Consider the following 8,294-nt stretch of genomic DNA (forward strand, 5'->3'; position numbering starts at 1 on the left):
TGCGGTGCGCAGGCTTCTCACTGCAATGGCTTCTCTTGTTGCACGGGCTCTAGGCTTGTGGGCTTCAGTAGTTGTGGCACACAGGTTCAGTAGTTGTGGCTCGCGGGCTCTAGAGCGCAGGCTCAGTAGTTGTGGCGCATGCGCTTAGCTGCTCTGCGGCATGTGGGATCTTCCCGGGCCAGGGCTCGGACCTGTGTCCCCTGCACTGGCAAGCGGATTCTTAACCACTGTGCCACCAGGGAAGCCACTGAATGATTAGCTTTAAATGTCGCCAAGTCTTCAGGAACACAACCCGCTCAGAAAATATGGGAGCGTGGGATACATCCTTACCCGGCTGGTGTAAAAAGTGGAGTTAAAATAAGGAAAGTAGCTGGCATGGAGTGGATCAGGCAAAACAATGGCTATTTGTATTAGTTCAGTGGCAGAGTATTAATTGAGGAATTTCTTGGATGTGGGTTTTGAAATATTGACAGGCCTGCCTGGGCGAGGGCAACCTGGTGTGACTCTTAAGACCTCCTATGGAGCGGTGCTGAGGCTGCCAGAGTGGGAATCTGTTTTAGTTTTTTTTTTTGGAAGGCCACTGACTTTATTGATTTAAAAAAACTTTACAAGGACAGTGACTCTTCTGCCAGAAAGAGGACCAAATGGCGTAAAACAGACCCGAGGTGGGAGCAGGGGGCGGGTGAGGACAGGGCCAGGAATCACTCAGAAAAGCTGGTAACTGCTGTCACAAAACTGGCAGGGAAAGGCGAAGGGAGATGCATGCAAGGGAAAGAATTCCAAAAACGTTGAAAGGTGAGGGGAGAGAACTCCCCAAAGACCCTGGAGTACATGGGAGCTGCGCATGACAACAGCAATCTTTTCCTTTGTAGAGGACGGGGGAGGAGTCCTCACTTGGCTGCAAACTCTGGAGACTTAGTGCTGGGGCTCGAGGTCGGGGGTTCCCCAGAGAGCATCACAAGAACACGTCGCACCACTCTCGAAGGCAACCGAAGCAATCCCGCGACTGCTTGGTGTTGGCGCCGCACGTGTCCTTCGGCCATTCCCGGAAAAGATCTTCATCTTTCTTTAGCACCAGAAACTGACCAAGGACCACATAGGCCTTGTCAAAGTCCCTTTCCTCCAGCTTCTTGCCCAGGACTTCGCCAATCCCGGCCAGGCTTCCGGCTGGCTTTTCCCCCATGGGCTCTGCCATGAAGTCTCTGTGCTTTTGGGAGGTTGTCGTCTTGATCAGGCTTAATCGGGGAATCCTGTAGCTCCGGTTCCCGTAACGGCTTCTCCCGCCGATCCCTCAACCCATGAGTGTCTTGTTTTGTTTTGCTGAAGTTAACAACAGCTTTAGTGAGATAGAATTCACATACTATACAACTCTCCTAGGTGTATAATTAATTCAGGTGTTTGTAGTGTATTTAGAGAGTTGTGCGGCCACCACCATGGCCAATTTTGGACATTTTCATTTCTCCCCCCAAATCCCATACCCACTAACAGTCCCTGTTCCCTGTCCCCACAGCTGCTGGCAACCACTAATCTGCTTTCTGTCTCTATGGAGTGACCTATTCTGGACATTTCGTATAAATGGAATCAGACAATATGTGGCCTTTTGTGTCTGGCTTCTTTCACTCAACATATTGTTTTCAAGGTTCATTAAGATAGCGTGTGTCAGTGTGTAATTCCTTTTAATGGCTGAATAATATTCCATGGTAGGATATGCCACTTTTATTTATCCATTCATCAGTTGATGGACATTTTGAGTTGTTTCCAGAGGTGAAATGACACTTTATTGGACTAGTTCTTGGGCCAGTTAACCTCCTGTCTTGGCCTCCTCATCTGTAAAATGGGGTAATAGCTCCCAATCACAGGCAGGGCCAGGACTAGCCTACACAGACCCTTTGCTCGAATTAAGAAGTGCCTCTCTTGACAGACACCCGTCTCATCCCAGGGCAGGGGAGCCTTTGTTGCCAGAAGCAAATTTGGCCAGGGGTTCTTAGCCTGGATTTCAGCCCAGTGTTTTGTTTTGTTTTGTTTAACGTAGAGTGCTTTAATTAATTAATTTATTTATTTATTAGTTTTGGCTGCATTGGGTCTTTGTTGCTGTGTGAGAACTTTCTCTAGTTGTGGCGAGCGGGGGTTACTCTTCATTGCGGAGCATGGGCTCTAGGTGCACAGGCTCCAGTAGTTGTGGCATGTGGGCTCAGTTAGTTGAGGCACGTGGGCTCAGTAGTTGTGGTGCACGGGCTTAGCTGCTTCACAGCATGTGGGATCTTCCCGGACCAGGGCTCAAACCCGTGTCCCCTGCATTGGCAGGCGGATTCTTAACCACTGTGCCACCAGGGAAGTCCCCAGTGCTTTGACTTTAGCTTTATATTTTCCATTAAAAATACCATTTTCCAAAGTCATGTGTCAGCTCCTGTTTTCTCCCACCCCCTTCAATGAGGTTATGTCGAACACTTGCGATATAGATTCACTTGTTACTGTCTGCATTCCGTCCTAGGATCCCCCAATATCCCTCTTGATTTTTTAAAAAATTTGTGTACAATAAAGTTCACTCTTTTTTCTTTTTTTATAAATTTATTTTATTTATTTTTGGCTGCTTTGGGTCTTTGTTGCTGCGCGCGGGCTTTCTCTAGTTGCAGCGATTCGTTGCAGTGCGTGGGCTTCTCTTGTTGCAGAGCACGGACTCTAGGCGTGCAGGCTTCAGTAGTTGTAGCACATGGGCTCAGTAGTTGTGGCTCACAGGCTCAGTAGTTGTGGCGCATAGGGCTTAGCTGCTCCGCAGCATGTGGTATCTTCCCGGACCAGGCCTCGAACCTGTGTCCCATGCATTGGCAAGCAGATTCTTAACCACTGCACCACCAGGGAAGCCCCAATAAAGTTCACTCTTGGTGAGGTTCTATCAGTTTTGCAGATGCATAGGGTCATGTACCCCCTCCCCCACTATCAAAATGAACACCTTAAAAATTCTTCCACATCCCCCCAGCCCCGTAGTTGACTCCTCCTTCTCCCTGCCCCTTCCCGACACTGATCTGCTGCCCCACGCTTTGTACGATACACACACTGGACAACTACAAGCATGGCTCCGCTCCTGGGGTTGTCAGGACATGTAAATGAATGCATGAGAAGCACTCAGGACGGAGCCTGGCACTCAGGAGCCTGGCACGTGAGTGCCCACCACATCAGAGCTGTTGTAACTGTAAGACTGGGCTTTGTCCACTGTGGGGTGAGGGTGGGGATGCTGGACACCGGCAAAGCACAACAGGCTGCCAAGGGTGTGAGTCAGCACTGCCGGTGGGGCACGGAAAAATGCCCAGCCCCAGTCTCACCCTAAACCTACTTGAAAGAGTCTTCCTGGTACAGGATGTATTTTTGGCCGCACTGAGAGGCATGAGGGACCTTACGTCCCCAACCAGAGATTGAACCCGCGCCCCCTGCAGTAGAAGTGGAGAGTCTTAACCACTGGACTGTCAGGGAAGTCCCAGGCAGGATGTTTAACAAGCCTTTCCTGGGATGGAGATGCTGAAGGTCCTGGGACATGTGCGGAGAAACTGCTTTGGGGTGACTTGTATAATGTGGATCAGAACGTGCTAGAGAAGTTCTGGTGACCCTGGGGGAGAAAGGGGACAAGAGGAGGTGTTCCATGGCACCAGCTCTGGCTGAACCTGGGAACCCATCGTACCAGATGAAACAACCAAGAAAAATGGTACAAGGATGGAAGTCTCAGATAAGGGCCACCTGGACTCCCTACCACCGACCCGCTCCTGAGCCCTGGGGTCTCAGCCTTCTCATCTCAGAGGTTCCCTGTAGCTCTGCTCGAATGCTATATAGTTTTGATGTGTATTTCCTCCAAATGTTATTATTACAGTATTATATGCACATGATTCAAAAAAAATTCAAACAGTACAGCAGGAATTGACACACTTTCCATTAAGGGCCGGATAGTAAGTACTTTTGGCTTTGCAGGCCATATGACCTCTGGTCTTTATTGCAGCTTCTAATCCTGCCTTTATAGGGTGAAAGCAGCCATAGACAATACATACATGAATGAATGCTGTGTTCCAATAAAACTTATTTTTTTTAATATGCAAAATTAAAAAAAAATTATTGGCATACCGTTGATCTACAATGTTGTGTTAGTTTCAGGTGACAGCAAAGTGAATCAGTTACACATATACATATATCCACTCTTTTTTAGATTCTTTTCCCTAATAGGCCATTACAGAGTATTGAGTAGAGTTCCCTGTGCTATACAGTAGGTCTTTACTAGTTATCTATTTTATATACAGTAGTATGTATATGTCCATCCCAATCTCCCAATTTATCCCTCCTCTACTTTACCCCCTGCAATAAAAGTTATGTTTACAAACAAGTGCTTCCATATTTGGTCCACGGACCATAGTTTACTAATTCCTGTGGAAAAGTAAAGTCAAAAGTAGACACAGAATCCCCCCACTTCCTCCAAGGAAACCACTGTTAATTTTCTTGTGCACAGTATTGTGGCTAAACGCACAAAAGTCAAGTTGTTACATGAAGGCGAAATAAAACAAGCCAGGTAACATCATAAGTTCAAGTGAAACCGAAAAAGCCCAAACCACTTTCCACCCTCTTCCATGCCTTGAATGTAATAGAGATACAAACATATTTGTTTTTCAATTGATAAAGCAAATCAGAGTCGATAAGTAACAATAGAAATGATCTAACATAAATGGCTCCTATGTTTAGGGTAATGACCAACTTAGTAGGTGTTCCAGATATGTTTGTGGCATCGTTTGATTAAAAAAAAAAAAAAAAAAACGACTCCGGAATGACAGTCATTCTCCTAGAGAATCAGGGCAGTTCAATTTAAATTTGGCCCAGTTAATTAAATGCAACATTTGAAGCAGGGCTATAGCAATCATGTAGATTTATTAATTGAAGATTTGTTTTCTCTGCCATCTTCTTTTGAATTTCTACTCTTAGGGTATCTAAGAATTTAATTCTGTCTTAACTGTATTTTACCACTGCCCTCTTGCACTCATTTTCTTGGGAAGTTACTTCAAGTCAATAGCAGAATTAACCTCTGAATAATAATAAATAAAAAACAAGTACAACGTGGTTAAATTAGGACTCGGGTAAAAGGTCACTTTTTCTCTAGGCCTTGATTTTTCTTATTGTGAGAAAAAATATCTCAGTAACACCAAATCCTGAAACACATGGTTCTTTGCCACTTAAAAATACTATTGTTGATGTTTAAAGAAATTCAAAAGGCTGTCTCAAAATGTAGATACTTGAAGTATAGACAAGAATTCCCAGGGGCTTCCCTGGTGGCGTATGGTTAAGAATCCGCCTGCCAATGCAGGGGACACAATTCGAGCCCTGGTCCGGGAAGATCTCACATGCCACAGAGCAACTAAGCCCGTGCGCCAGACCTACTGAGCCTGTGCTCTAGAGCCCGCAAGCCACAACTGCTGAGCCCGTGTGCCACAGCTACTGAAGCCCACGTGCCTAGAGCCGTGCTCTGCAACAAGAGAAGCCACCGCAATGAGAAGCCCTGCACTGCAACAAAGAGTAGCCCCCACTCACCGCAACTAGAGAAAGCCCGCATGCAGCAACAAAGACCCAACGCAGCCAAAATAAATAAATAATAAATTTATTTAAAAAAAAGAATTCCCTTTCTGCTTTACTTTGGTAGACATGCCAGGGAGGAGCAGAGATTATTTGTGAATAAAAACTACTTTCTAAAGAAATACGGTAGTTATTAATATAGGATATCTTTCTGTATTAAGTCTTTGGAGGTTCTGGACTATTTAAAGAAAAAATAGAGGTAGAACACTCACCAGGGTGCCTGGCATGTAATAAATGCTTAATAAACGTTGTCCCTTTTTTGTGTGTAATTTTCTTTAACACGAAAGGGACCTTGGTGTTCTCAAGCTGGTTTGTTGCCCTCAGAACCTGAGACTCTTTCCCTATCAACCTTGATATCAAATGCCATTATTTTAATTAATTTAAATTCCCTGAGTTCCCATCTGGCAGATGAAATCCAGTTGCTGCTTGCAACAGTTACTGCACTCCTAACAGTGGTGCAAGAAATCTGCCTATTGCCAGCACGTGTATTCGTTGATTCAATCAAAAATATTTCCTGAGCAAGGGCTATGGAAGGAAAGAACTACTTCCTGACCGTAGAGCCCCGTAGCTTAGCTGTGCTGTGGCTGAGAGTCCTAAGAGATGGGAGAGAGGGGTTCTGAGAAAGGGCATTTCCAGCTGGAAGGATGAGCCAGCCTCATCAGCCAGGGGACCCAGATTACTGCCTTAAAGCAAGATTTCTTTTTTTCTGCCTCCATCCAGACCTTGAGTATGCGGGCCAGGAAAGGTGTTCGGCCAATATTTGTTGAAAGAATGAATGAATGACTAAGTGTGAGGTTAAATGAATTTTACTTTTAACACATAGATATTCTCCACCCTCATTTTCAAATGTCTTTGAAAATAATTTTCCAAGTCAGCAGTTTATTTTTAGGCTTATTAATAGAAAAGTAAGTTGAGTCATTGAACAACCCAGTGCCAGTTCTGGAAGCATTTTTGTTTGTCGCAGTTGCTATAGGAATCCAGTGGGTAGACCAGGGATGCAGCTAAACATCCTACAGTGCACAGGAGAGCCCTAAATGGCAGTGGTGCTGAACCCATCCAAAGCCAGGAGCTCCCTGTCCTTGGGAGGCAGCTCTTAGGCTCGACTTCTGAGACAGGCAGAGCTAAGTGTGAATCCCATTTTCACCATCTCCTCGCCATGCCTCAGTTTCCCCATCTGTAAAATGAGAACAATAATACCTTCTAACAGAATGTAAAGCATGGCATAGTGGTTAGAAGCATATGCTATGGGATGAGAGGATACTCTGGCTCAAATCTTTACCTTGTTATTCTTTTTATTATAGTAAAGTACATAAAATAAAATTTACCATTGATGACATGTCATCCATTCACCATGTTATGCAATCATCACCACTATTTCTGGAATATTTTCATTACCCCACTCCCCAAAACCCTGTATCCATTAAGTAGCCACTCTCTCTACCCCCATAACCAGCCCCTGGCAACCACTAATCTGTCTTCTGTGTCTGAGTTTGACCATTCTGCATATTTCGTATGAATGGAATCATACAACATGTGGCCTTTTGTGGCTGGCTTCTTTAACTCAGTGTTAATGTTTTCAAGGTTTATTCATTTCGTAGCAGGTATCAGCGCTTCCTTTTTAGTGGCTGTGTAATATTCCATTGTAGGATATACCACCTTTGGTTAACCTATTCATCTGTCCATAGACATCTGGGTTGTTTCCACCTTTTACCTATTGTGCTTTGTGCTGTTATGAACATTTGTGTACAAGCTTTTGAGAACCTGTTTTCCATTCTGTTGGGTACATAGCTGGGTCACTCATCTGCTAAGTCTGTGCTTAACCTATATTAAGAAACCCTTCCCTTGTTTTTATTACCTCTGAGACTTTGCGCACCTGCCCTCTTTGTGCCTTGGTATCCTCCCCTGTAAAGAGGGGTGCATGACAGTTTTAGATCACAGGGCAGTTGAGAGGATTAAACAAATGAGTTGCTGTACGCCCTTGGCCCCGTGCCTGCCACAAGGAAGCGCTCAGTAAACACGAGAAATTACTACTGTTCTTACCTGGTTGTGGGGATTCAGATACTCAACATAAAGCATGTTACCTGGCTCTTTGAGGAGTGCTTATTATTTGGTTTACAACTCGTGCTAAGAAAATTCTGTCAAGAATGTGCACTATGTGACAAACTTCTAGCCTGATATTAGCCAAATATAGAGTTCATTGCCCTTTAAATTTATGTGTTTATTTATTTTTGGCTGTGTTGGGTCTTCATTGCTGCACGTGGGCTTTCTCTAGTTGCAGCGAGCTGGGGCTACTCTTTGTTGTGGTGCGCGGGCTTCTCACTGCAGTGGCTTCTCTTTGTTGTGGAGCACGGGCTCTAGGCGCTTGGGTTTCAGTATTTGTGGCACGCGGGCTCAGTAGTTGTGGCACATGGGCTTAGTTGCTCTGCGGCATGTAGGATCTTCTCGGACCAGAGCTCGAACCCGTGTCCCCTGCATTGGCAGGCGGATTCTTAACCACTGAGCTACCAGGGAAGTCCCTGAGCTGTTTTTTAAAAAAGTATACAAGACCCCAGTATCTACAGCACACCTGGCTAACCATGAGCAGTCATTCTAGAAAAGACCTTGCTTTAAGGACATTAAGGTTTTGCCGGCTCACAGCCCAGAAGAATGTTGGCCACTTGACCTAATTAGCCACCCCTGTGGTCATTTTTGCCATT

General features: G+C 45.2%; 1 pseudogene; it reads right to left on the reverse strand.

Annotated features, from left to right (window-relative positions):
• Positions 1–955: 955 nt before the first annotated feature.
• Positions 956–7,674, reverse strand: LOC138842346 (barrier-to-autointegration factor pseudogene; annotated as a pseudogene).
• Between the last annotated feature and the right edge of the window lie 620 nt (positions 7,675–8,294).

This window comes from Globicephala melas, chromosome 15 (assembly GCF_963455315.2).
Source record: "Globicephala melas chromosome 15, mGloMel1.2, whole genome shotgun sequence".
Lineage (NCBI taxonomy): Eukaryota > Metazoa > Chordata > Mammalia > Artiodactyla > Delphinidae > Globicephala > Globicephala melas.